This window comes from Pelobates fuscus, chromosome 6 (genome assembly GCF_036172605.1).
Source record: "Pelobates fuscus isolate aPelFus1 chromosome 6, aPelFus1.pri, whole genome shotgun sequence".
In the NCBI taxonomy this organism is placed as follows: Eukaryota; Metazoa; Chordata; class Amphibia; order Anura; family Pelobatidae; genus Pelobates; species Pelobates fuscus.
In genome coordinates, this window is record NC_086322.1 from 13,546,605 (window position 1) to 13,572,102 (window position 25,498).

Here is a 25,498-nt window from a genome sequence, read left to right on the forward strand (position 1 = left end):
GTAAAGCTTAACCAATTGTTAAAACAGATATGAGTGGTGGCACTGGGCAAGTAGGCACAGTATCCAATGTAAACCTCACACAGAAGCTGGCAGGCAGGCAACTGCTCTTCTATTACAGTGGAAACAAAATTTTGGTTGTAAAAGCACGCTATAGAGACACCAGATATGAGTGGCAACTGTCAAAGTACGCTGGCAGGGTTGTGCAGGGCACACGCTGAAGGAAGGCCTGACAGAGCCGCTTGAAGGACACTGACTGTCTGCTATTAGCTTACACTGGAAACCTTTTTTCTTTGTAAAAGCACGCTAAAGAGACACCAGATATGATTGGCAACTGCCAAAGCACGCTGGCACAGGTCTGCAGAGCACACGCTGAAGTAGGCCTGACACCCAGACGCTTGTAGACAACTAACTGATCTTCTATTACAGTGAAAAAAAATGATTTCTTTAAAATCTAAAGCTTAAGCTATTGTTAAAACAGATATGAGTGGTGGCACTGACTGTGCAAATGGGCAAGGCATCCAACCTGACACAGAAGCTGGCAGGCAGGCAACTGCTCTTCTATTACAGTGAAAAAAAAATTATTTCTTTTAAATCTAAAGCTTAACCAATTGTTAAAACAGATATGAGTGGTGGCACTGGGCAAGTGGGCACAGTATCCAATGTGAACCTCACACAGAAGCTGGCAGGCAGGCAACTGCTCTTCTATTACAGTGAAAAAATATATATTTATTTTAAATGTAAAGCTTAACCAATTGTTAAAACAGATATGAGTGGTGCCACTGGGCAAGTAGGCACAGTATCCAATGTGAACCTCACAGAGAAGCTGGCAGGCAGGCAACTGCTCTTCTATTACAGTGGAAACAAAATTTTGGTTGTAAAAGCACGCTATAGAGACACCAGATATGAGTGGCAACTGTCAAAGTACGCTGGCAGGGTTGTGCAGGGCACACGCTGAAGGAAGGCCTGACAGAGCCGCTTGAAGGACACTGACTGTCTGCTATTAGCTTACACTGGAAACCTTTTTTCTTTGTAAAAGCACGCTAAAGAGACACCAGATATGATTGGCAACTGTCAAAGCACGCTGGCACAGGTCTGCAGAGCACACGCTGAAGTAGTCCTGACACCCAGACGCTTGCAGACAACTAACTGATCTTCTATTACAGTGAAAAAAAATGATTTCTTTAAAATCTAAAGCTTAAGCTATTGTTAAAACAGATATGAGTGGTGGCACTGACTGTGCAAATGGGCAAGGCATCCAACCTGACACAGAAGCTGGCAGGCAGGCAACTGCTCTTCTATTACAGTGAAAAAAAAATTATTTATTTTAAATCTAAAGCTTAACCAATTGTTAAAACAGATATGAGTGGTGGCACTGGGCAAGTGGGCACAGTATCCAATGTGAAACTCACACAGAAGCTGGCAGGCAGGCAACTGCTCTTCTATTACAGTGAAAAAAATTATTTATTTAAAATCTAAAGCTTAACCAATTGTTAAAACAGATATGAGTGGTGGCACTGACTGTGCAAATGGGCAAGGCATCCAACCTGACACAGAAGCTGGCAGGCAGGCAACTGCTCTTCTATTACAGTGAAAAAAAAAAATTATTTTAAATCTAAAGCTTAACCAATTGTTAAAACAGATATGAGTGGTGGCACTGGGCAAGTGGGCACAGTATCCAATGTGAACCTCACACAGAAGCTGGCAGGCAGGCAACTGCTCTTCTATTACAGTGAAAAAAATTATTTATTTAAAATCTAAAGCTTAACCAATTGTTAAAACAGATATGAGTGGTGGCACTGACTGTGCAAATGGGCAAGGCATCCAACCTGACACAGAAGCTGGCAGGCAGGCAACTGCTCTTCTATTACAGTGAAAACAAATTATTTATTTTAAATCTAAAGCTTAACCAATTGTTAAAACAGATATGAGTGGTGGCACTGGGCAAGTGGGCACAGTATCCAATGTGAACCTCACACAGAAGCTGGCAGGCAGGCAACTGCTCTTCTATTACAGTGAAAAAAAAATATTTATTTTAAATGTAAAGCTTAACCTATTGTTAAAACAGATATGAGTGGTGGCACTGGGCAAGTAGGCACAGTATCCAATGTGAACCTCACACAGAAGCTGGCAGGCAGGCACCTGCAATTACATTACACAGGAAAAAAAAAAAAAAAAAGCAGCCTGATGTTATAGCCCTAAAAAGGGCTTTTTGGGGTGCTGTCCTTACAGCAGAGATCAGATGAGTCCTTTAGGATTGTAGTGGACACTGAATACCCTAGCCTAGCTATCAATTTCCCTATCTAATCAGCAGCAGCTAAACTTTCCCTCCTCTCACTAAGCATGCATCTTCCGAATGAATCGAAAATGGATGATGGGAGGGAGGTTGGAGGGTGTGGAAGGGAGGGAGTGCTGCTGATTGGCTGTAATGTGTCTGCTGACCGAGAGGCACAGGGTCAAAGTTTGCCCAATGATGACGAATAGGGGGCGGATCGAACTGCGCATGTGTCCGCCGCGGCGAACACGCTAATTTCGCCGGGAACTGTTCGCCAGCGGACAGTTCGGTACATCACTACTGACTAACATAATTTTTGTTGTAAGCCCAGATATTTTATTATTGCATATGCATAGGAATTGAGACTTTGGGCATTATAGTGTATTGATTCTAGATCTGTTACTAGCAGCAAGTGCTTAGCCTTATGCCTATCCCACGCATGCTTAAACACTTCTACTGAGTTAACCTCTACCACTACAGTTGGAAGGCTATTCCATGCATCCACTACCCTCTCAGTAATGTAATACTTCCTGATATTATTTTTAAACCTCTGTCCCTCTATTTTTGAGACTATGTCCTCTTGTTATGGTAGTTTTCCTTCTTTTAAATATAGTCTCCACTTTTACTGTGTTGTTTCCCTTTATGTATTTAAAATGCTTTTATCATATTTCCCCTGTCTTGTCTTTTCACCAAGCTATACCTGTTAAGATCCTTTAACCTTTCCTGGTGAATTTTATCCTGCAATCCATGAACCAGTTTAGTAGCCCTTCTTTGAACTCTCTCTAAGGTATCCATATCCTTCTGAAGATATGGTATCCAGTACTGTATCCAGTACTCTAAGTGAGGTCTCACCAGTGTTCTGTACAATGGCATGAGCATTTCCCTCTTCCTACTGCTAATACCTCTTCCTATGCAACCAAGCACTCTGCTAGCATTTCCTGCTGCTCTATTACATTGTACATTGTCATTAACAGCCAGAAACTGGAAAACAAGAAATGTGAATTAATGTATAGCTATTTATAAGCTTAACAAAATCTCCATTATCTTTTTCATTTATTTTGCAGAAGACAATGTTATTTGTCTATTTTGTATGTTTTAAAAATACATTATCAGTGAAGAAGTAGAATAAATTTTATCCCATTTGCGAGACATAAAATTGTGATAATGTATATTTGTGATATAAGTAGGAATTACATTTTGAGATGTTAGATATAAATTAATAAAATAAAGAACGAGAGTCAGGGATAGCGTCTGTCTCCACGGGCACAAGTCTGGTGTGGGAGAAGTGGTGGGCTAGCCACTGCGGGGCACCCACGGAGTGAAACGTTCGAGGCCTGTGCAGACAAGATGAGCATGTTAGCCTTTTATTATTTTTCTCTAGGGAAAGCATAGGGCCAGTTAATAGTTGTTGTACATGGGCTATTTGCAGCCTCCATTGCATTTCTACCTAGTCTTGATTTCTGATGTATCCTCCATTGCTACATCACCTGTCTGCTCCCTTACCTGCCCACCCCCGCTTACTCCTTCCACCGATCCCTCCCCCCACTTTCTCCTCCTACTCCTCCCTCTACTCCACCTTCTCCTCTCTCCTCCTACTTCTCCTCTACTCCTCCTCCTACTCCTCCCTCTACTCCACCTTCTCCTCTCTTCTCCTCTATTCCTCCTTCTCCTCCTCCTACTCCTCCCTCTGCTCCACTTTCTCCTTCTACTCCACCTTCTCCTCTCTCCTCCTACTTCTCCTCTATTCCTCCTTCTCCTCCTCCTACTCCTCCCTCTACTCCACCTTCTCCTCCTCCTACTCCTTCTTCCTGCTCTTCCTACTTCCCCTGTCCTTCCTATTCCACCTTCTTCCCCTCTCGCTCTATCCACTACTCATTCCTCCATCTCCCCACTACCATATCTATATCCTTTATATGCTTCCTCACTTCTTATTCCTTACCAATTTCCTCCGCTCATAGACAACTCTGCCTCTACTTGACAACATTATATTTTGAAGAAAAGTTGCTCTGGCCACTCTTCCGCCACTTCCCAGGGGGGAATACCACAATTATTCAGACTGGTGGAGGTGCACTTCATCATGAAAGACCTGTTTTGGGGACTCTCAAGGAAATAGTGCGGTCCTGACCCAGATTCCCATGGAAGTAAGACACCTGTATCATCACTGGGAGGTGGCTGTCCCTCATGTTTTCTTCACTAAGTCCCCAGAAATCTCATGAAAGGAACCTGACTCATTAGAAAAAAAAAACATGAGACACTAACAATCAATTTACAACTCTCTACAGAGGGGGGTCAGCAAGAGAACTGTAAATAGAAAGATAAATACCCCCCAATCTCACACAGAAATAGGTGAGGAAACCTCTTCTACTGCTCCTCGTGGTTGCTTTGAACAGATGAAAGAAGAAACAAGACACCTTTCAACAGAGCATGCAGTAGCTTTGCCAGATCCTGACTCCACTCTGTTTGCGGATAAAGAGGAAAGGTACCATACTGGATTTGCTGTTGCTACAGAAGATCAGGTACGTCAAGCATCTTCACTTTCCTCACCCACATCTGCTTAAGACGCTGAATTGACAGCCTTCTCAGTGGCATACAAAATGCCTGAAGGAAGACATGCCAATACCTACACTGACTCAAGATATGCCCTGGGTGCAGCACATTATTTTGGATCAATCTGGAAGATAAGAAGCACCACTCAGCTGACCAAAAGCTGCCAACCAAGCCACAAGTGCACCAAGGGAAGTGGACAGAAGGGTGTCCGCTGAAGAAACTTCTATACTCACCATGTAGATCCTACCCACAGATCTCAAGCTTCTGAAAGAATGACAAGCAGCTGCTGACCCTGAAGAAATACAAAGCTGGAAAAACAGAAAGGGGCAACCCTTGAAGACGGGCTGTACTCCAACACTCTCAAGCTCTGTTTACCCAAAAATATGTACTGGACAGTGGGCCCATGGAACTTTATACCTATCCAAGACCCTCATGAACTCTTTGATCTCTAAATACTCTAAAGCACCTAGAATTACTCCTCTAATCATCAGTTACTGCCGATCCTGTGTTATTTGTGCCAAGGACAGCTCAGGCAGAAGAGGAGGAGAATCCTAAGCACCTAGCTAACTCTCACTATTCCTTTCAAGAATCCAAGTGACTATATCCAGGTGCCAAAGAGCTGCCGGGTCAAATATGCACTAGTTATAATAGACATTTTGTCAGGATGGCCAGAAGCCTAGCCGGTCATCAATGTGACAACCAAGACCATATACCCAATAGTGCATTGTAAAAGTTGCAGATATCACTCAGTGGATTCACTGTTCCAGATTCAAGACTCTCTCTGCAACATGGGAAGTAACATTTGTTGATTTTGACAAACTTTTGACTCTAAAGGAAAAATGACTTGTTAGAAAACAAAAAGATATCAACAAGTAGGTGGTTGATGGCCATAATAATGCCTGACCACCTGCCATCGATGGAAAGCCGAGGACCCCAAAAGGAGACCTTGTGAAGCTAAAGAGATCCAAACGCCAAGCTTCCTCAGGATTATTTGCCCATCCTGAGTTTGTGGTGATATTAATATTGACTAAATGATCCGAGTCCACCTACACTGATGTAGTGTGGGACAGGTTTAATACTACGATGCATAAGCAAATGTGCCCTAGCCAAGGTTATTATGTCCATACACATAATACATGACAAGGTACTCTTGACACACCACATTCATGCTTCAGAACATAAAGAGGAGCACCCCTCTAAAGGGAAAGTTTGACACATATATATATATATATATTGATGCCATAGGTGTGCCAAGGGGGGGTACCAGATGATTTTGCAGTTATAGAAAAGTTTGAGTCCATTTTCCCAACCGTCACTGCTAATAATAATATTTTGATTTGCATTTATTATATCTATTGCAACCAACAACGTTTACCTGTCACCATGACTTGTTGTGCCTATACTCCAGATAACACAAGTCCATATGGTAATGTAAGCTTGTCTATTTTATGATGTCCCTCTGAAGAACTAAGAAGACTTTAAGAACCGTTACTTCATAGGGTTTTGTGCCTTTGGGCTAACAGGTCTTCTGGAACTAACCAATAAAGTTTATCTTTTAGAATCTAACATTTCATAGGGGGACTGATGTAGAATTATTAAAAACCTGTATTGAACCTGTGTCTGAATTTTTGCACTAACTCCATTTTAACCCACATTACATGACAGACCCTCCATTTTGTCCACATTACATGACAGAATTTCCTAACAGCATTTAGTGTAATGAATAGAGACTGTATTTTCTATAAAGACATGACTAACCCCGGAATTGCTGAATCTCCTGTAATTTGCAACATAGTATAATCTGAAGGCCATGAGAACGCCGGCCTAATGAAATGTTCTATTCATAAAAGAACCTTGCACCTGACCACGAGTCTGACATCACTAACTGCCCAAAATGACGCACAAGCCCCCCTTCCCACCGAGTAAGCCTCAAGCTGGGAGAGATGGCGCTTGAGCCATCTGTCCACACCCGTGTCCAGAACAATACCACCTCCCGGTGGGAGGACACCTAGCTAGTCACTCAAATCCCTGAGCCAATTAATAATATTGATGGGTGGACATTGACATAGCCACTTAACATTTAATCCAATTAATGATGTTTATTCGTTATTATCTGATATTCAATGATGATGTCATTCTGCTCTTATAAGGGCCTGCAAGCCTGTTTTTTGCCAGATGCCATTACATTTTCTGAAGTTATTTTTAACCTGAACTGCATGTGTCAGTGTGAACTTACTTCTGCGTATACGCAATTTAATCATCTCAGATTTGGACAGGAACAGATAGACATTTAAACATATTTGTTTATTTCTAAATTAATCTACATCATAACCAAAGTATATTTTGATATATCGTACCTCAGCAATAAAACTGACCCCCAACACCACCTGATTGGATAAAGAATAAAAGTACATAATATAACCTGTGCTATGCAATCAAATCTATGGAGAAGTTACTCTAAACAACTTGTGTGTCAGTTCAGGGTGGCCTTCCCAGCACTGGTAAGAGATCGCAGGACAAACCACAGACTGCTAAATTACATAGAAGTCCATGGCAAAAAAAGTGGTCAATTAGAGAGATCAGATTTTGTTCTTCTATATACCCAGTCCCAGGTCCATTTACCTCTATTTCATTGGTTTTGGTAAAGTTCCAGGTATGAGATGTAGTAGTGTTGACTGAAATCTTGTCCCCTGTTTGAGCTACGAGCGGGACTCCAGCTTTAAAAGTCAGCTCCACACCAGCCTGCACTGTGAATCCATGTTCTTCAGTGAAAGTGCTGCTTGATTTAACAGTTCTGGAAACCCTAGCATGAAAGAACAGAAACAGTTAGGGAGACTGGTTTAGTTGTTTGATTATAAAATTTTTAAATACAATATTCTTTTATGCCCATATCTCACCAAGTTAGACTTGGCTTCACCATTTATACAGAGAGGGCCTGCGCTCAGACTACTACTACTCCTGGGCGGCAGCATAGACCATAGTATATATCAACCCAATACTTACAATAAAACCAGAGAAAAGAGTTATCTGCACACAATCCCAAATCCCTATGCATATTAAATAACTGGAGGTTATTAGTATCACTCCAATGGCCATTAGGTGGAAGCTCACCTGCCACGTCAAGGCAAACCTCTGAGTTCTACACCAACAATCCATCTAGTTTCCATCAGATTAATTATATAAAAATCTGAGATGGGTATTTATCTAAACCCCTACATACTTATTAACCCTTAATAGAGAAGATGTGGGGTGGGCTGCAGCATTGTAGAGGTAAACCAAATACATTTCCCAGAGCTGGCCAAAAAGAACAGACAGCAATAACTCCCACGGAATTACCAGGGCTCAGAATTACAAAGCCTTACTAGCCTCAAGTAGACAGGGAACAAAAAAAATCTGCATTTATCAATATGGGGTGGGGGTGGGGGGTTCAGTTGGGAAGGCATGTGGTACTTATAGGTGGTCAAATCTTGCTGCATATGTTGTCCCAGATTTCTAGGTATCAGGGCTAGGAGTGTGTCAGTGAGGCATCTAGTTCCTCCAGAATTCAGATGGATTCTACATTGTGGATGCTGAGGTATGTTGTTTTTTTTCCAGGTGTTTGTAGGGGATCAGTATGTTATCTGCTGTCAAGAGGTGATTGTGTACGTGATTTATTTGGGGGTGTTGAAGGGTATAGTAGGAATAGTGTTTTTGGAGTGCAGGGAATGGTGTCTGGTGATGGCATGGATAAGGGATATTATTTGCTTCCATTAGGACATGTATAACCTCATATGTGTACATTTTGACTGACCTCTCCAACATAGTGATGATGTTGGAGGAAACACATGGTGGATGGGTGAAGGTGTGTAGTGCCATCTTGTAATTGCTCTCTTGGGGAGAGTTGCTGATAGAGGTACAGAAAATGTTAGTGAAGATACATGTGCTCTGTTTCGGAAAATGTAAGATGGAGTTCCTCTTCCCACATGGTCATAAATCTAGGCTGATGGGTGGGTGTTTGGTTTTGAGCAGCTAATTCGAGCAGTGGTTAACTCTCTGTGGCCCTCTGAAAGTCGTGTTTTTGAGTTCTGATATTGTAGCATTTGAAAGAGTTGTGTCCGAGGAAGAAGTTCTTGCAAAGGGTGAATACCACTTGTGATGACAGAGAGTCAGCAGAGAGAGGCAGTAATAAAAATGTAGCTTCCTATTCCTGCCTCCACACAGCGCCACCTACTGGTGTGTGCCAGTAGTCTTAATAAAAGTAGAAAAATAAAAAAATAAAAAACGACACACACTCCGGCATTTAGATTTCCAGTAGGTCTGCAATACCAGCACCACCAAGTACCGGCTAGGCCAGTAAGATACCAACCAGGTGACAGCCATAATACTGTGCGCAATAGCATGTTTACAAGTGTGTGCATACAGGTACATGCATGTATGATAGAAATGATAATAATGACTGCATTTCTCTCACCACTGTCCTAGAGTCTAGCCCAGGAGATACCAGCCTTTGCAATTCTGGCACAAGACAACCCCACACAACACTAGTCAGAAATAATTACTCTGACTAAACATCCAGATCAAAGTATTTAAAAATAATACAAGAGAGTGAGCTCCTATTCTACAGGGATCACTTACCTGGTTTATCCATTATTACAGAGAGATCAGAAAAGATGCAAGGGTGTGTTTATCATTTTGGTTTGGGACACATATGTGTTTTTGTATTTAGTGTTGATGTTTCAATAAAGATGTTTGCTTTTTTGTAGTAATATATACAAAAAACAAGCTGAAAGGCGCTAACAATTTTAAACTGTGGTGTAAAAAGTGAAATAATATATAAAAAGGTAAAGCAGCACCTTACTAGTGCAAAAGCTCTATATATACCCCATAAACTCAATACAAGATAAAAACGGTGCCCTATACCTTTAAAAATTTAAGTGCAACAAAGTGCAAAGTGTCAATAGAATACACAGTATATGAGAAAACTGAGTGAATTATACATACACTTCTATTACCCACGAAATAGGTTGTAGGACAATACAAGAATGTTTAATTAAATCAAGATATTCTAGAGACAACCATATTCAATTTTTAATTGACAGCATCAGATGGATTTTAGAGAATAACTGTTTTATTTTTAACTCTAAGTTTTATTTACAAGTACAGGGTACTACTACGGGGACCCGGTTCACCCCCAGCTATGCTAATTTATTTATGTCTGGCTGGGAGACTGAAGTTCTTTACAACAGCCAGGAATGGGGCATGAACCTGGTCACCTACCATAGATACATTGATGGCATCTTTTTTATATGGAAGGGCTCACAAACAGATTTAGAGATTTTTTTGGAAAGTATTAACCATAACGAGTGGGGCCTACAGTTTAGCAGTCAATTTAGCATGAGCAATATTAAACTTTTTAGATCTAGAGATTTATGTTGATGCTGGCATTTTAAAAAAATTTTTTACAAAGTAGATGCCAACAGTTACATCATATATAATAGTGGACATTACACCCCGTGGTTAAATAATATCTCAAAAGGGCAAAATCAAAGAATAAGAAGGAACTGCACTGAAAAAGATATATTTGAAGAACAAGCAAAAAACAGTGATAAATCAATTTTCCCAAAAACAGTACCCCATACCTACATATTAAATAAAGCCTATGATGAAATGAAAGAACTTGATCAAAATAGTAATAGTAATGTACATGATAATTTGAATAAACTACCTTTGGTCTTAGATTTCAATTGGGATTCTAAGAAAATTAAATCCATTATTAATAAACACTGGCACCTTCTAAAAAAGATAGGGAATTGTCGGCAATTATCCCGGACAAACCTTTTATCACGTTTAGAGGTGCGCCTAGTTTAAAGCAAATGTTAACTTTTTATTCACCCTAAGAAGGAAGGGGTAATACTTTTCTAAGTGCAAACAAAAAAGGGTTTTATTCATGTGGTAAATGTGTAGGTTTCAAGTGTAGTAAAAATAGAACCGTAAACGGCATTCGTAAGTTTAAGACCAAGTATAAAACAGAAGCATTTACTATTAGAGGACCACTCTAGGCAACCAGACCACTTCAGCTTAATGAAGTGCTAGCAAATTAAATTCCCTATACTTTCGGCATGGGTTGTCAGGCAGGTCCCGCTAATTGTAATTAATTAGGATACCTAATTATGTAAAAATATTACATAAAAATATTACATAAATATATGTGTAGAATTAATATATGTATATATATTTTTTTATGTATTTACATATTTATTTTTTTATATTATATATAAATATATATATAACAATAATTATATATATATATTTAATTAGTATCAGTCTACGTATAATTTGATATTAATATATATATAATTATGTATATATATTAACCCCTTAAGGACGGAGCCAAATGTTCAGGGGAAACAGGGCTTTCATTCCATATCACACATTCATATATAGAACTCCATTTTATATGAATAAAATCTAAAAAAGTTAAAAAAATTAAGAAATGTTGATATTTTTTAATTTCTGCATGTCAATTTAACTGTTAATGTCACAATACTGTTTGGTTTTACTGCAATAAAACATACATATTTGTATTCAGAAATGTCTTGCAAGTAAAACAGTAACCACCATGTATAGGTTTTATGGTGTTTTGGAAAGTTACAGGGTCAAATATACGTCTTGTCTATTTATTTATTTTTTACATAGAAATTTCACAGATTGGTTTGCTGTGTCTAGGCTGCGTTTGAGACCGTATGGCAGCCAAGAAATGAAAATTACCCCTTAATGGCATACCATTTGAAATTGTAGACATCCCAGGGTATGCAAAATGGGGTATGGCCTGTCTTTTGTCGTAGCCACTTGGGCACAAATGCTAGCCAAAGTTAGTGTTGTTTTTTTTTTTTTGGCATTTTTCACATAAAAACTGTACTTTTACTAATAATATTAATGTCAGTATATAGTTTACTGCCCTGAAACACTCCTAGTTCTGTTCAGTGATTTCTCACGAGCTCAACGGTACCCCCCATGTATAGGTTTTATGGGGTTTTGGAAAGTTACAGGGTCAAATATATGCTTGTCCATTTTTGGTTTTACACATTGAAAATTGGCAAAGCGATTTTCTGGGCCTATCTTGCCTTTGAGAGAGCATGGCAGCCTGGGTAATAACATTTCCACTATTATGGAATACCATTTTCAAAAGTAGGCAACCCAGAGTATTTCAAATGGTGCATTTTAAGATGTTTGATCTAACCAATTTATCAGAAATGAAGGCCCCACATACAGGGCCGGATTAAGAGCCCAGTGGCCCTGGTGCTGACAATTATGATGGGCCTATTTACAGAACCTTATCAACCAAAAACACTAAAACGGTCATACCTCCCAAGCGTCATGTATCTGATGGAGATGGTGTTGGAGGGAAACTCATAGGATGCAGCTATAAGAAAACACATACTCTATGCTAATCTCTCTCTAATTTATGCTTTCATCTTTCAAGTAAATCCATACCCCCTAACAGCAGTGTCGAGTGAAGCAGGAAGTCAATGGGTGGGGTAAAAGGGTGGGCCACTCGTGCGAATCACGTCACCAGACCTGCCAAAAGGGGAGAACATGCCCAAAAAGGGGGCATGTCTGTCCAAAGAATTTGAAGGACAGCCTGGCATGAATGCATGTCAGGCTGCCCGCCAATCCTGCAGGCTAGCCAACTAAGGGCATACTATGCAGTCAGCATTCTGAGCTTGACATAAATGCGTCTAATGATGTGCTCACTCCATGCTTTCTAAGGACTGTCCCCTAGCACTCGCTGGTCCACTTGTCTCCGTATCTTCTTACTAGCAGGCAGAAGTTCCTGGTATACAGTCTGAGACAGAGAAAAGGTGTATGTAGTGAGTGTAGAAGAAAGGAGGGGACATACCACAGTGTTAGAGAGACCAACAGCATTACCTAAACTAATTTTATTGTCAGCCAGTCCACACAGGTTTTGTTCCCATACATCCCTCTTAAGCTTCCAAACTTAAAGGGACACTATAGTCACCAGAACAACTACAGCTTATTGTATTTGTTCTGGTAAGTAGAATCATTCCATTCAGGCCTTTTGTAGTAAACACTGTCTTTTCAGAGAAAATAACTCCACTGGCCACTCCTTAGATGGCTGCTAGAGGTCCTTCCTGTGGCAGTACTGCCTAGTGTGCAGCACTGCCATTCAGTGTCTCCACCCTCTGCAAGCAGACACTGAACTTTCCTCATAGAGATGCATTGATTCAATTTATCTTTATGAGGAGATGCTGATTGGCCAGGGCTATGTTGGACTATGCTGGCTCTGCCCCATATCTGCCTAGTTAACAGTCTCAGCCAATCCTATGGGCAAGTATTGTAATTTGCTCAGACCACCACTTCTGATGATGTCAGCAGACAGTCAGTTCAATGTCTCCCTGTCTCCCAGTGTCTCAGTCTCGCAAGTCACCCAGTGTCTCAGTGTCCCTATGTATCACAGTGTCAGTGTCCCCATGTCGCCCAGTCCCCTAGTCTCCCAGTGTCTCAGTGTCCCCATTTCTCCCAGTGTCCCAATGTCTCAGTGTGTCCCCATGTCACTAGGATACTGGGGGCACAGTGAGACCCGGGGACACTGAGAGACATGGGGACACACAGACATGTGGACACTGGGAGACATGGGGACACAGACATTTAGGGAAACTGGGAGAAATGGGGACACTGAGACACTAGGGACACAGACACTGAGACATGGGGACACTGAAACATTTTGGGACACTAAGACTCTAGGGACACAGAGACATGGAAACACAGACACTGGGAGACTAGGGGACACTGGCTGGGAGACACTGGGAGACATGTGGACAGTTGTGGACATAGACATGGGGACACTGGGACATATAGGGACACTGGGAGACATGGGAACACTAGGCACACTGAGACACTAGGAACACAGACACTGGGAGACATGGGGACACTGCAATATTTGGGGACACTAAGACACTAGGGACACAGAGACATGGGAACACAGACACTGGGAGACTAGGGGACACTGGCTGGGAGACAGACACTTGGGGACACTGAGAGACATGGGGACACTGAAACATTTGGGGACACTAAGACACTAGGGACACAGAGACATGGGAACACAGACACTGGGAGACTAGGGGACACTGGGAGACTAGGGGACACTGGCTGGTAGACAGACACTTGGGGACACTGGGAGACATGGGGACAGTTGTGGACATAGACATGGGGACACTGGGACATATAGGGACACATGGGGACACTAGGCACACTGAGAGACATGGGACACAGACACTGGGAGACTTGTGGACACTGAGACACTAGGGACACTGGCTGGGGGACATGAGGACACTGTGAGAAATGGGGACATAGTGTCTCCGTGCCCCAATGTCTCAGTGTCTCCCAATGTCCCTATGTCTCACAGCGTCCCCATGTATCTCAGCATCCCCATGTGTCCCCAGTGTCCCCTAGTGTCTCAGTGTACCTATGTTTTCCAGTGTCCCCAAGTGTCTGTGTTCCCAGGTCTCCCAGTGTCTGTGTCCCCATATGTCCTAGTGTCTCAGTGTCCCCTAGTGTCTGTGTCCCCTAGTGTCTGAGTGTCCCCATATGTCCCTTAGTGTCCCCTAGTGTCTCAGTGTCCCCATGTGTCCCCTAGTGTCTCAGTGTCCCCATGTGTCCCTACTATCTTTCCCCCCATCCCTCACTTACTGTAGAGCTGTTGTCTGGACTCTGTGCTGTGTTGCTGCTCCCTCATGGATCAGTGAGTAGTAGAGAGAGGCAGGGATATGCTGTAACTTCCTATACCTGCCTCTCTCCACACACAGTGTGGCCGGTGCTGGTATTGCAGAGTAATCTCCATTTATTCTGAGAAAAATACCTGCATTTGTATTGCTGGTATTACTGCAATACCGGCACGGCCAGACAGCCTCAAATACCGGCTGTGCCAGTAAAATACCAGTCAGGTGGCAAACCTAAGAGTTGTGTGTATAAAAAAAAAAAATGGGCCTATTTTAAATGGGCCTATTCCATGGGCCTGGGCCTGGAGCTGCAGCTCCATCAGCCCCTATGTTAATCTGGCCCTGCCCACATAGCGGTAATAGGTTTATTTGTGCTTTTATCCACACATGAACTCACTTTTCACAGGACATTTCCTATTCTTGGTAATTGCGAGTTATTGCAACAAAGCCTCACTATTTTTTTTAACATTGTCTCCTGAATATAACGGTACCCCCATGTACTGGATTTTCTGTTTTTTGGGGGGAAGTCACAGGAACAAATATATTAGATGTCCATTCCATAGTTGGAAATTTGACAAAGTGATTTGCTGGGCCTGTGTGGCTATTTAGAGAGCATGGCAGCCTGGGTAATAACATTTCCACTATTATGGCATACCATTTTCAAAAGTAGGCAACCCAGAGTACAACAAATGGCAGACCTTGAGATGTTTGATCTAGCCATTTTAACAGAAATAATGGGCCCATGTAGCAATTTCTACTTTTATTGTCTTTTTAATCACATAAATTGTATTTTCACTAGAAATGTCATAATCCTGCTATTAGTTAGTGCACTAAAACCTCAGTATTTTGATTTAACACTGTCTTCTGAATATAACGATACATACATGTACAATGTTTCCAGGTTTTTAGTATATCACAGGAATAGTACAGTACCCCCACATACACTTTGATCTGAAGGCAGAGAGAGGCAGATAGATCTTTGACTCAGATACTGTAGCATTAACCCTGTGATTAGTTTATTTGCTTTTTTTGTGAAAGAGCATTTCAAGTACTACAAATGTAGTATTTTGAGTTGTTTGGTGTAGCCACTTTAGAATGGCTAGCATAAACAGGGACAGGCCAAGGTCAGGGGAATCCAGAAATCAGAGTAGTCGGTAAAACAAGCCAATGGGTCGGTAGAGGCAGCTAACGAAGCGTAGTCAGGACAAGCCGAGGTCAGGGAATCCGGGTAAACCAAGCAAACAAACTGCCAAAGTACCATACAGAGTGATTTTGATACCGGAGAAACTGACGGAAGCCAAGCACAGAGAGATGGACACAGGTTTCTTCAGGAAGGAAGAGATTCTTTATTCGGATCACCGATCGGGACTCAGAGGGACTTATGTCACCAAAATACAACAAGTTCTGAGCCCCGGACAATAGTGCAGGCTCCTTATATAGGCATATAACTCCTCCCATATTAAGCTCCACCCGCACATTCTCTTAACCAATCAAAACAAATAAGAATTAACTTCCTGCTTGACCGCATGGCTTGTCCAGCACAATGGAGGAGGGGAATACTACATCCTGTATTCTTGCACATGCTCCGTACACTACTGATCGTATCTTGCCACGTGCAACCAACTGATCGATACGTCAGCATATGCACGTACACATGCCACGTGGTAATTTCGGCCTACTAAATTTATTTTTACCAAGATTCCACCACATTCCCCCCTTTGATGCCTCTTGATATTTCACAATTACTTGAGGCATCACTTAACCTTGGTTTGCATACACCTCAGGTTACCATGAACCAGACCAGACTTTTCCTATGATGTGAATCCCTCAACACTCCTCTTCCTGCATTGGTTCTCCCTGATCTAGAGCCTCATATTTATATATGGCCATTATCTGTGCTGCAGCCTTCCTTTCTGCTATATTTTCTATCAGGCTTTGCACAGACCTAACTATTAAGGGGATAAGACATGGCAGGAGTAGACACAACATTAAAATCAGTAGGACTCCGCCTACCAATGCCTTAAGCCCTCCAAACTGCTCATACCAGCGACCAAACCAACTACTTGAATTGTACCCTTTCCATACCTGAGTAGGCACATGCGCTAGTTTAACCATATGGCTAGTAAGCTCAGCTATTGCTTGCCCTTCGTCATCTATCTGAAGACAGCAATTGCTCAGGTTAAACTTCCCACATACACCTCCCTCTACTGCCAATAGGTAATCCAAGGCTAATCTATTTTGGTACACTGCTGTCCTCATCTTGGTATTATGTTTTGCTAGAAGATTGAGCGCTTGTGAGGTCTCATTAGTAATAATCTCAACCACCGCCTGTAACCTTATAATGCGGTTGAGCATATAAATTGGGGTTCTATATCCAAAAGTACCATCCTCTGCCCACGTGGCTGGCCCATAATAATCTATAATACGCTGGGGAGGCCATTCATTATCTTCCCAGGCGCCTATCTCTATGGGTCCCCTTTTCTTCCTATGATTCACATCATACACTTTAACACCCAAAGTCTCACCTGTTTCAATAGGTAACAAGAAGAAGGATGGTTTGAGCATACCCAACACACATGCCCCTTCCCAGTCCTGTGGCAACTCCGAATAGGCCTTCTTACCACAGATCCAGTACAAATTTGCTGGGGCTCTCCAACTAGATGTGATGGATAAATCAAACCATATGTCCTTTAAATTGGCATATCTTGCGAGGTTAGATGGTTCTGAGACATTTGAAGCCGACCACCAAGTTGTATTCTTTGTATCATCATCATAAGCTTTTTGCCCTAGACAAGTTAACTCTCCTACAGAAGTATTATACATCATTCCTTTCCTTGCTATGCAAACATAACCTATGATGGAGGTCTTTAATCTCCACTCAGATTTACCTCTAACACTCATCTGATAATCGGCTTGTGAAGATATCAATTGTTCAACTGCCTCAGAACCAGACATTACCTCCTTTGCTTCCCAAGGCCATTGGTCTCCCATGTTAGTACCTCCACACACATAGCAGTTGGTAACATTAAGACTACCGGCAATACTTTCGGCTAAATCAATGAACAGGTTTTTAGCGTTATGGGGGATCTTATTATCTATACTCATCTCTTCATAAAAGGAATGGTATACCTGATGAGTTTGGGAGGTTACCGTATCGGTCTCTATCCCTATAAACAATACTGTCCCAGGGTCTAAACCCGTCCCGTATATTTGAAACCCAAATAAATTTCCATATCTATCTAAGAATTGGTCAGGATTATTTATAAGAATATGGACTGGATTGCATTCCATAGACTTACAGTATGGATTGGTAGGCAACTTAGTCACAATCATATCCTTGTCTGCTGTCTGTCCCCAAGTTGCCCACCCCACACAAGACCAATATGGGCAAAAATTATAATCCCTATTTGGGCATCTAGGACTCACATACTTATTTTTACTGCTGGGACAAATATATTTATCATTAGACCCATACGTTCTCTCCCATCTAAGATCCCCACATACATTCCACGGCTTTCTACCACTTGATATCGCCTTACATGCATCAAATAGCAGAACACCCGAAGAATGTACGGATTCTAATACCGTTTTATTTATTAGGGTCCCCTGAGGATCTCCATTCCTGAGAGTCAACCAAATTGTATGGGGTTGATACTCTGGATTGAAGCACTTAGGTTATCCTACCCCTAGATGGCATACACTATACTCTACATTTAGATATCGACACCTAGATACATCTCCTTTACATTCATATTGCGAATGCCAAATTAGGGTCTGGGAAACATGATTACCTGTTCTTGTAGTCTTAATGCATACCTCACAGCTAGGAGTGTCGGTACCTCTACCTTCCTGAATATAAAAATACATATAAATAAACATTATCATAAGCACATCTTTCGTCGGCATCCTCAGCTTCCAGGATGTAAGGGCTGCAGGGAATGGAGTTCTGCTCGTCTTCACAGGGGTCCCTTCGAGACTTTCCTGGCTTTTAAATCACTCGTTGGTGAGAGGACAGGCTTTATTATGGCTGTCTCACTCACTTACCAATCTCTGAAACAATAAAATTTGTAATCCACAAGGTTCCTCGTCACTCCGACTGAGTCGTGCGCTTTAACCGGATCTTGCAGGGATTCTCTGGATCTGCTGTAACTTGCCAAGAATCGACCGCTGCTGGTTTAACCCTGGAGTGATGTATCCACGGAGTTACTTCGGCCACTTTTATCGCTGTAGGAGTAGACAAAAGAACAACATAAGGACCTCTCCACTTGGGCCCTAACGGTACATTATTCCACTCTTTAATCCACACTTGGTCTCCTGGGTGATAACTATGAACAGGGGGATAAATATTCACAGGTAATCTATCTTGTACCCATTTCTGTACCTCCTCCATAGTCTTACCCAACTTTACAACCTGCTGCCGAGTAATTCCTTCTCCCAACTGACTCAAATCCCCCTTAAGTTACCAAGTACGGGAGGTGGTCGCCCATACATGATTTCAAAAGGAGAGAGGCCCATCCTTCTGGTAGGTGTACTGCGGATTCGTAACAGAGCTATGGGCAAAAGAACGTTCCACTTAAGTTGGGTTTCCTGACACATTTTTGCCAACTGGTTCTTAATAGTTCTATTCATTCTCTCTACCTTACCAGAACTCTGAGGTCTATATGCCGTATGAAGTCTCCACTTTATACCAAGCATATGAGTCAGTTGTTGTAGGCATTGATGAACAAAAGCTGGACCATTGTCCGATCCTATAGAGCAGGGTAGTCCATATCGGGGTATTATTTCTCGTAGCAGGAATCTCACAACTTCTCCTGCTTTCTCTGTACGAGTAGGACATGCTTCTACCCAGCCTGAATAGGTGCACACAACTACTAGTAGGTAGCGATGTCCACCAGATTTAGGCATTACTGTATAGTCAATTTGTAGATCGGACATAGGGAGTCCCCCCATAAACTGGACTCCTGGTGGCTTTACTGGTCCTTGCCTTGCATTATTTTTAGCACACGTTACACATCTTCGTACAATGGCTTGAGTTAAGTTGGACAATCTTGGTATGTAGAAATGTTTTCTGAGAGATTCTTCTGTACTGTCTCTCCCAGAATGTGTCCCGTTGTGATAGTTTTGGACAATTTCTACCGCTAGTGATGCTGGAATAACTATTCTCCCATCTTCTAACTCCAAATACTTTCCAGGTTCCAGGTTCAGTCTTTAACCACTCCTCTTCTTGAGCTGTATAAACTGGAGTCCATTGAGACAGTGGGGTTGGTATAAGAGCAGCTATATGTTCCACATATTCCTGTCTTCCTGATTCAGTGGCACGCTTAGCTGCATTATCTGCCATCCGGTTTCCTTTAGTTACATCGCCATCTCCTCTCAGATGCGCTCGACAATGTATAATACCGACTTCTTTCGGTTCCCATACTGCTTCCAATAGTTGTAGGATTTCAGCTGCGTACTTGATTTCTTTGCCCTCTGAATTCAATAGTCCTCTTTCTTTATACAAAGCTCCATGGGCATGAGTGGTTAAAAAAGCATACTTGGAGTCCGTGTAGATGTTCACTCTTAAACCTTCAGCCAATTGTAACGCTCGTGTCAGTGCTATCAATTCTGCTTTCTGTGCTGATGTTCCTTTTGCCAGTGGCCGAGCTTCTATCACCTTGTCTATTGTTGTTACTGCATATCCTGCATAGCGGATCCCTTCTTTCACATAACTACTGCCGTCTGTGTAATATTGAACATCGGGGTTCTGGATGGGAAAATCACGAAGATCTGGTCTACTTGAGAATACTTCATCCATCACTTCCAAACAATCATGTTGACTTTCAGTAGGTTATGGCAAAAGGGTAGCTGGATTTAAGGTATTTAAAGTCTCTAAATGCACTCTTGGGTTTTCACACAACATTGCTTGATACTTGGTCATGCGGCTGTTACTAAACCAATGATTTCCTTTGTAATCCAACAACGTCTGTACTGCATGTGGTACTCGTACATAAAGTTCTTGACCCAGAGTGAGTTTATCGGCTTCAGCTACCAGCAGGGCGGCTGCAGCTACGGCTCTTAGACAAGGTGGAAGTCCGATGGCCACTGCATCCAGTTGCTTAGACATGTAGGCAACAGGTCTTTGCCATGATCCCAAGTACTGTGTCAATACTCCCACAGCCATTCTTCTTTGCTCGTGTACATACAGGTAGAATGGTCGGGTGTGATCAGGCAGACCAAATGCTGGGGCACTCATCAAAGCCTTCTTCACATCTTCAAATGCCGTTTGCTGTTCTTGAGTCCATAAGAAGGGGTCGTGTTCTGTACCCTTGATAGCTGCATACAGAGGTTTTGCCAATATCGCGTAACTGGGAATCCATATCCTACAGAAGCCTGCTGCCCCCAAGAACTCTCGCACTTGTCTTCTATTCTTGGGTGTTGGTATTTGGCACACAGCTTCTTTTCTCTCTGGCCCCATTATCCTTTGACCTTCAGAGATATGGAATCCCAGATATTTGACAGTTGGCAAACACAACTGAGCCTTCTTCCTAGACACCTTGTATCCTGCCTTCCAGAGAATGTGTAGTAGATCGTGCGTTGCTTGCTGACATATTTCTCTTGTGACTGCGGCTATCAACAAGTCATCTACATATTGTAACAATACACACTCTCCTGGGATGGACTCGAAATCCAGTAGATCTTGACTTAGAGCTGAACCAAATAGGGTCGGTGAATTTTTAAACCCTTGAGGCAGTCTTGTCCAAGTCATCTGGCGTTTCGAGCCCGTTACAGCATTTTCCCATTGGAAAGCGAAGATACATTGGCTTTCTGCGGCAATTCGGAGGCAAAAGAAGGCATCTTTGAGGTCTAAGACTGTAAAATAGGTAGCCCCGCCCGGAATTAAAGCAAGCAGGTTATACGGATTGGGCACAACTGGATGTATACTAACAACCGCATCATTGACTGCTCTCAAGTCCTGCACAGGGCGATACTCATCTGTACCGGGCTTTTGAACAGGCAGCAATGGGGTGTTCCAGGGGGAAGTACAGAATTTTAGGATACCATACCGTATGAACTTATCCAGATAAGATTGAATGTTCTTCTTAGCCTTCTGCGGAATGTGATATTGTCGTAGGCTCACTGGATAAACCCCAAGTTTTAGTTCGATTTTAATAGGTGGAATATTGCGGGCCAGTCCTGGTGGGTTGTTCTCTGCCCAAACTCCTGGTATGTTGAATAAGGATTCATTACTCCTAGGGTTTTGGCTAGTCAACGCTGTATAAAGTCGCCACTCTTCTTCCTTTGGTACGGATAATGTCATAATACCTGAAGGTCCATTAAACTTTAAGGATGTTGTTCCGTTTGGTAGGAACGTAATCTGCGCTTGTAATTTGGATAGCAAATCACGTCCCAACAATTGGACTGGACATTCAGGCATGTAAAGGAATTGATGTTTTACTACGTGGCCTCCTAATGTACAGAGTCGACTTTTAAGAACCGGTTTTGCAGCACTTCTTCCAGTTGCTCCTATTACGGTAATAGTTCTTCCAGATGGAGGAGCAACTAGGTTAGTCACCACCGAATGTTCAGCACCAGTGTCGATCATGAATGCACTCCTTTTTCCCCCTATTGATACCTCGACCATAGGCTCCGTTCGACCAAGGGGGATGGAGCCCGGTCGGTATCAATAGTCCTCCATGACCGTGTCAGCCAATCCTACAAAGTCCCTACCTTCTCTATCGCGGGACCTTTGCGCTGCGGGATAGTACCTGTCTTCTCTTACACTTCCTCTGTTACCACTATTACTCCCTCCGGGGCCTCCTCTACCTCTCGCTCTGCCTCTAAAGTTTCCATAACCTGCCCTGGGTGGGTCTCTCTCGTACTGCTCTCTTTTCGGACACTCGCTTCTCCAATGCCCTTCTTCTCTGCAATACGCGCACTGATTCCTACTCAGGGGCTCCCTATTCCACCTACTATCGCCTCTATCTGGGCCCCGTCTATCTACGCCTGCGATCGCTACCGCTAGCATATCCGCCTTTTTACGCATCTTGCGCTCTTCCTCTTTCTTACTTTCTGATTCCCTATTCATGTATACCTTATTTGCTACCTCCATTAGTTGGGTGATGGACATTCCTGCAAACCCTTCTAACTTCTGTAGCTTGCGCTTAATATCCCCGTAGGCTTGGCTGACAAAGGAAGAGTTTACCATTCGGGAATTCTCTGTGTCTTCCGGATTAAAGGGGGTATACAGGCGGTATGCCTCCAATAATCGGTCATAAAAGACACTGGGCGCTTCATCACTTTTCTGAATCACCTGAACTGTCTTCGACATATTTATGGCTTTCTTCCCTCCGGCCCTCATGCCAGCAATTATAGCGTCTCTATAGGCTTTTAGTTGAACCATATCTGCGCCATTAACATTCCAGTCAGGATCGGTATTAGGATAATGAGTCGCGGCCCATACTGCTGGATTGGCTTGGTTTAAAGTACGGGCTTCTTCCTCTAGCGCTTTAATGGCCGCTTGATTAATCCTAGTCCTCTCCTCATTATTAAACAATGTCATTAATAATTGCTGGCAATCAGCCCAGGTTGGATTATGCGTCTGGACTATCGAGGTGAACAGGTCGGTCATGGCTTGTGGTTTCTCAGTATACGAGGAATTGTGGGTCTTCCAATTCAAGAGATTGGTAGTCGTGAACGGGACATATACGAAGACTGGGTCAGCATACACCATTTGACCTAAAGCATCAAGATAGGCTGACCCAGGATTCAAACGAAGAGGCATTTAGTAATGTTTGGGTTGTTGGGTACCGGTCAGTTGTCGGGTTAGTATAGGGCTCCGTGGAGGGGCGTCGGTTATGGGTTCCGGTCGGGGGGTAGTAAGACGTGCGGATAGGGAAGCTTTATCATGGGGAAGGCCAGTGAATAAAATATTCCGAGCCGGGCTAGAGGAAGCCTGACCGGAATCTTGAAATGGCGCCAGATCGGAATAGATGGACTTAACGGGGGCTGGTGTCGGAAGGGGAGGTTTAGTATGGCGGGGGGTGGATTCTGAACTGGAGGAGGAAGCAGATGGGGACAACGGGCGAGTGGGTGTAGAACTTCCTGTACTTGTATCACCTCCCCCTACAGGGAAATAAGGGGGCGGCATAGGGATCTCGGACTCAGGGGGCGTGTCCAAAATGGGCTTAACCGTGGTCCTAGTGGACAAACAAGTCCTGGCCACCATGAGGCGACATTGCTCCTCGTGGCATATCCGGATCCATCTTGGCGAGTCGTTTACGGCCTGCCTCCAACAATCAATGTATGGAAACTGTCCGTAAAGTTCAGGCCTACCTGATACAGCCACGTGTACACGCTGTACCAGATTTGGATCTAAACTGCCACGTGGCGGCCATGCCGCAACCAAAGTAGACCACTCCCTAGTGCACAAAGTGACCAAACGTACAGAAGACATTTTAACCCCAAAATCACATTTTGTAAATCCCTTTTTAAAATTCTTCACCATACAACCTAAGGGATCCAAAATCGTCGACTCCGACGCGCCCATACTTATCAATGGAGCGTCGTTGACAACGAATGCTATACACACACTCTATTCAACAGTCACACCCATTTCTTCCGGCAACAGCACCACGTGGTACAGTTACCAAGTGAAACGTACACAATAACACAATGAACACTCAGGGAATTCCCGTGCACACACAGCTCTGCTCTCCCACCCTCGCGCGCTGCTGAATGAGACGGTGCCGGAATATGATGTCATATTCCGGCACCGGTCTCATTCAGCTGCACGCTGAGAGAGCAGAGCCAGCGCAGCTCCCCCAGCGGCCGCCAGTACAAGTCCCCCAGCGGCCGCCAGCAGACCTGCCCCAGCGGCCGCCAGCAGATCTGCCCCAGCGGCCACCAGCAGACCCAGGTGTCTGCCCGGCCCCAGGTGCCGACGGCCCACCGGGAAATTTCCCGGTATCCCGGTGGGCCAGTCCGGCCCTGCCCAGGGATAGGCAACCTTCGGCTCTGCAGATGTTTGGACTACACTTCCCATGATGCTTTGCCAGCATTAGGTGTGTAAGAGCATTATGGGGGATGTAGTCCACAACATCTGGAGAGCCGAAGGTTGCCTATCCCTGACCTACCCTATGTGTCTTAGGGGAACTAAGTACCCACTGCATGATAGGTATCTCTGGGCGTAAGAACACTGTATGTCCTACTTTAGTGGTCTGGCTGAGATATAGGGTTTAGTTCCAAAACTGTAACAGCCATCCCCCAAATGTAAGGTCAATCCTTTAAGGATATCAATATCAATGATGCATTCAGGTATGAGGACAAATAAAACGTAATACTTATCCTTTGGCAACTGTCCAATTTTCAGTTCTCTTCTGTTCTCTTACCTCCCAGACCTGTGATTACATAGGTTAACCCACAAATTCCTTAGGGTTTCCATAAATTAAAGTGGCCTTGGCTCCAGTGTCTACAAGGGCAGTAACCCGTTCACCATTTTTATTCTTCCAGTGAATTTCAACTTTTACATGGGGTCTATGATCTTTTACTGAAAAATCAATCACTGGAGCCTGCCTCACTGGTCAATCCCTATCTCCCAGGTCTGTCAAATCCAGGTATCCCAGGTTAGGCACTTCTTTGTGTGCAAATTCCTCTAAATTGGGGAAAGAAAATTCACTTTTCTTTCCCCACTTGCCTCCATCCTTTCCAACAAGTATTGAACATGCTTGCTAATTTCACCAAGCTTTTTAAAGTTATTTTCCAATTCCTCCTCAAATTTGCATGGCAAGCTAACTACGTCTCCTCCAACTGGCAAAAGAGGTGATGTAGGAATCAAAGCAGGTAGCTTTGGTGGTTCCTTCACCTGGGGAAAGGATGGTACTTTATCTGGCCATCCTCAAGGTGTTGGATCATCTGTCCACAAATTACTTACTTTGACTCCTTTCTTATGAAGTCCCATTTTCTTGTATAATCTTACAAG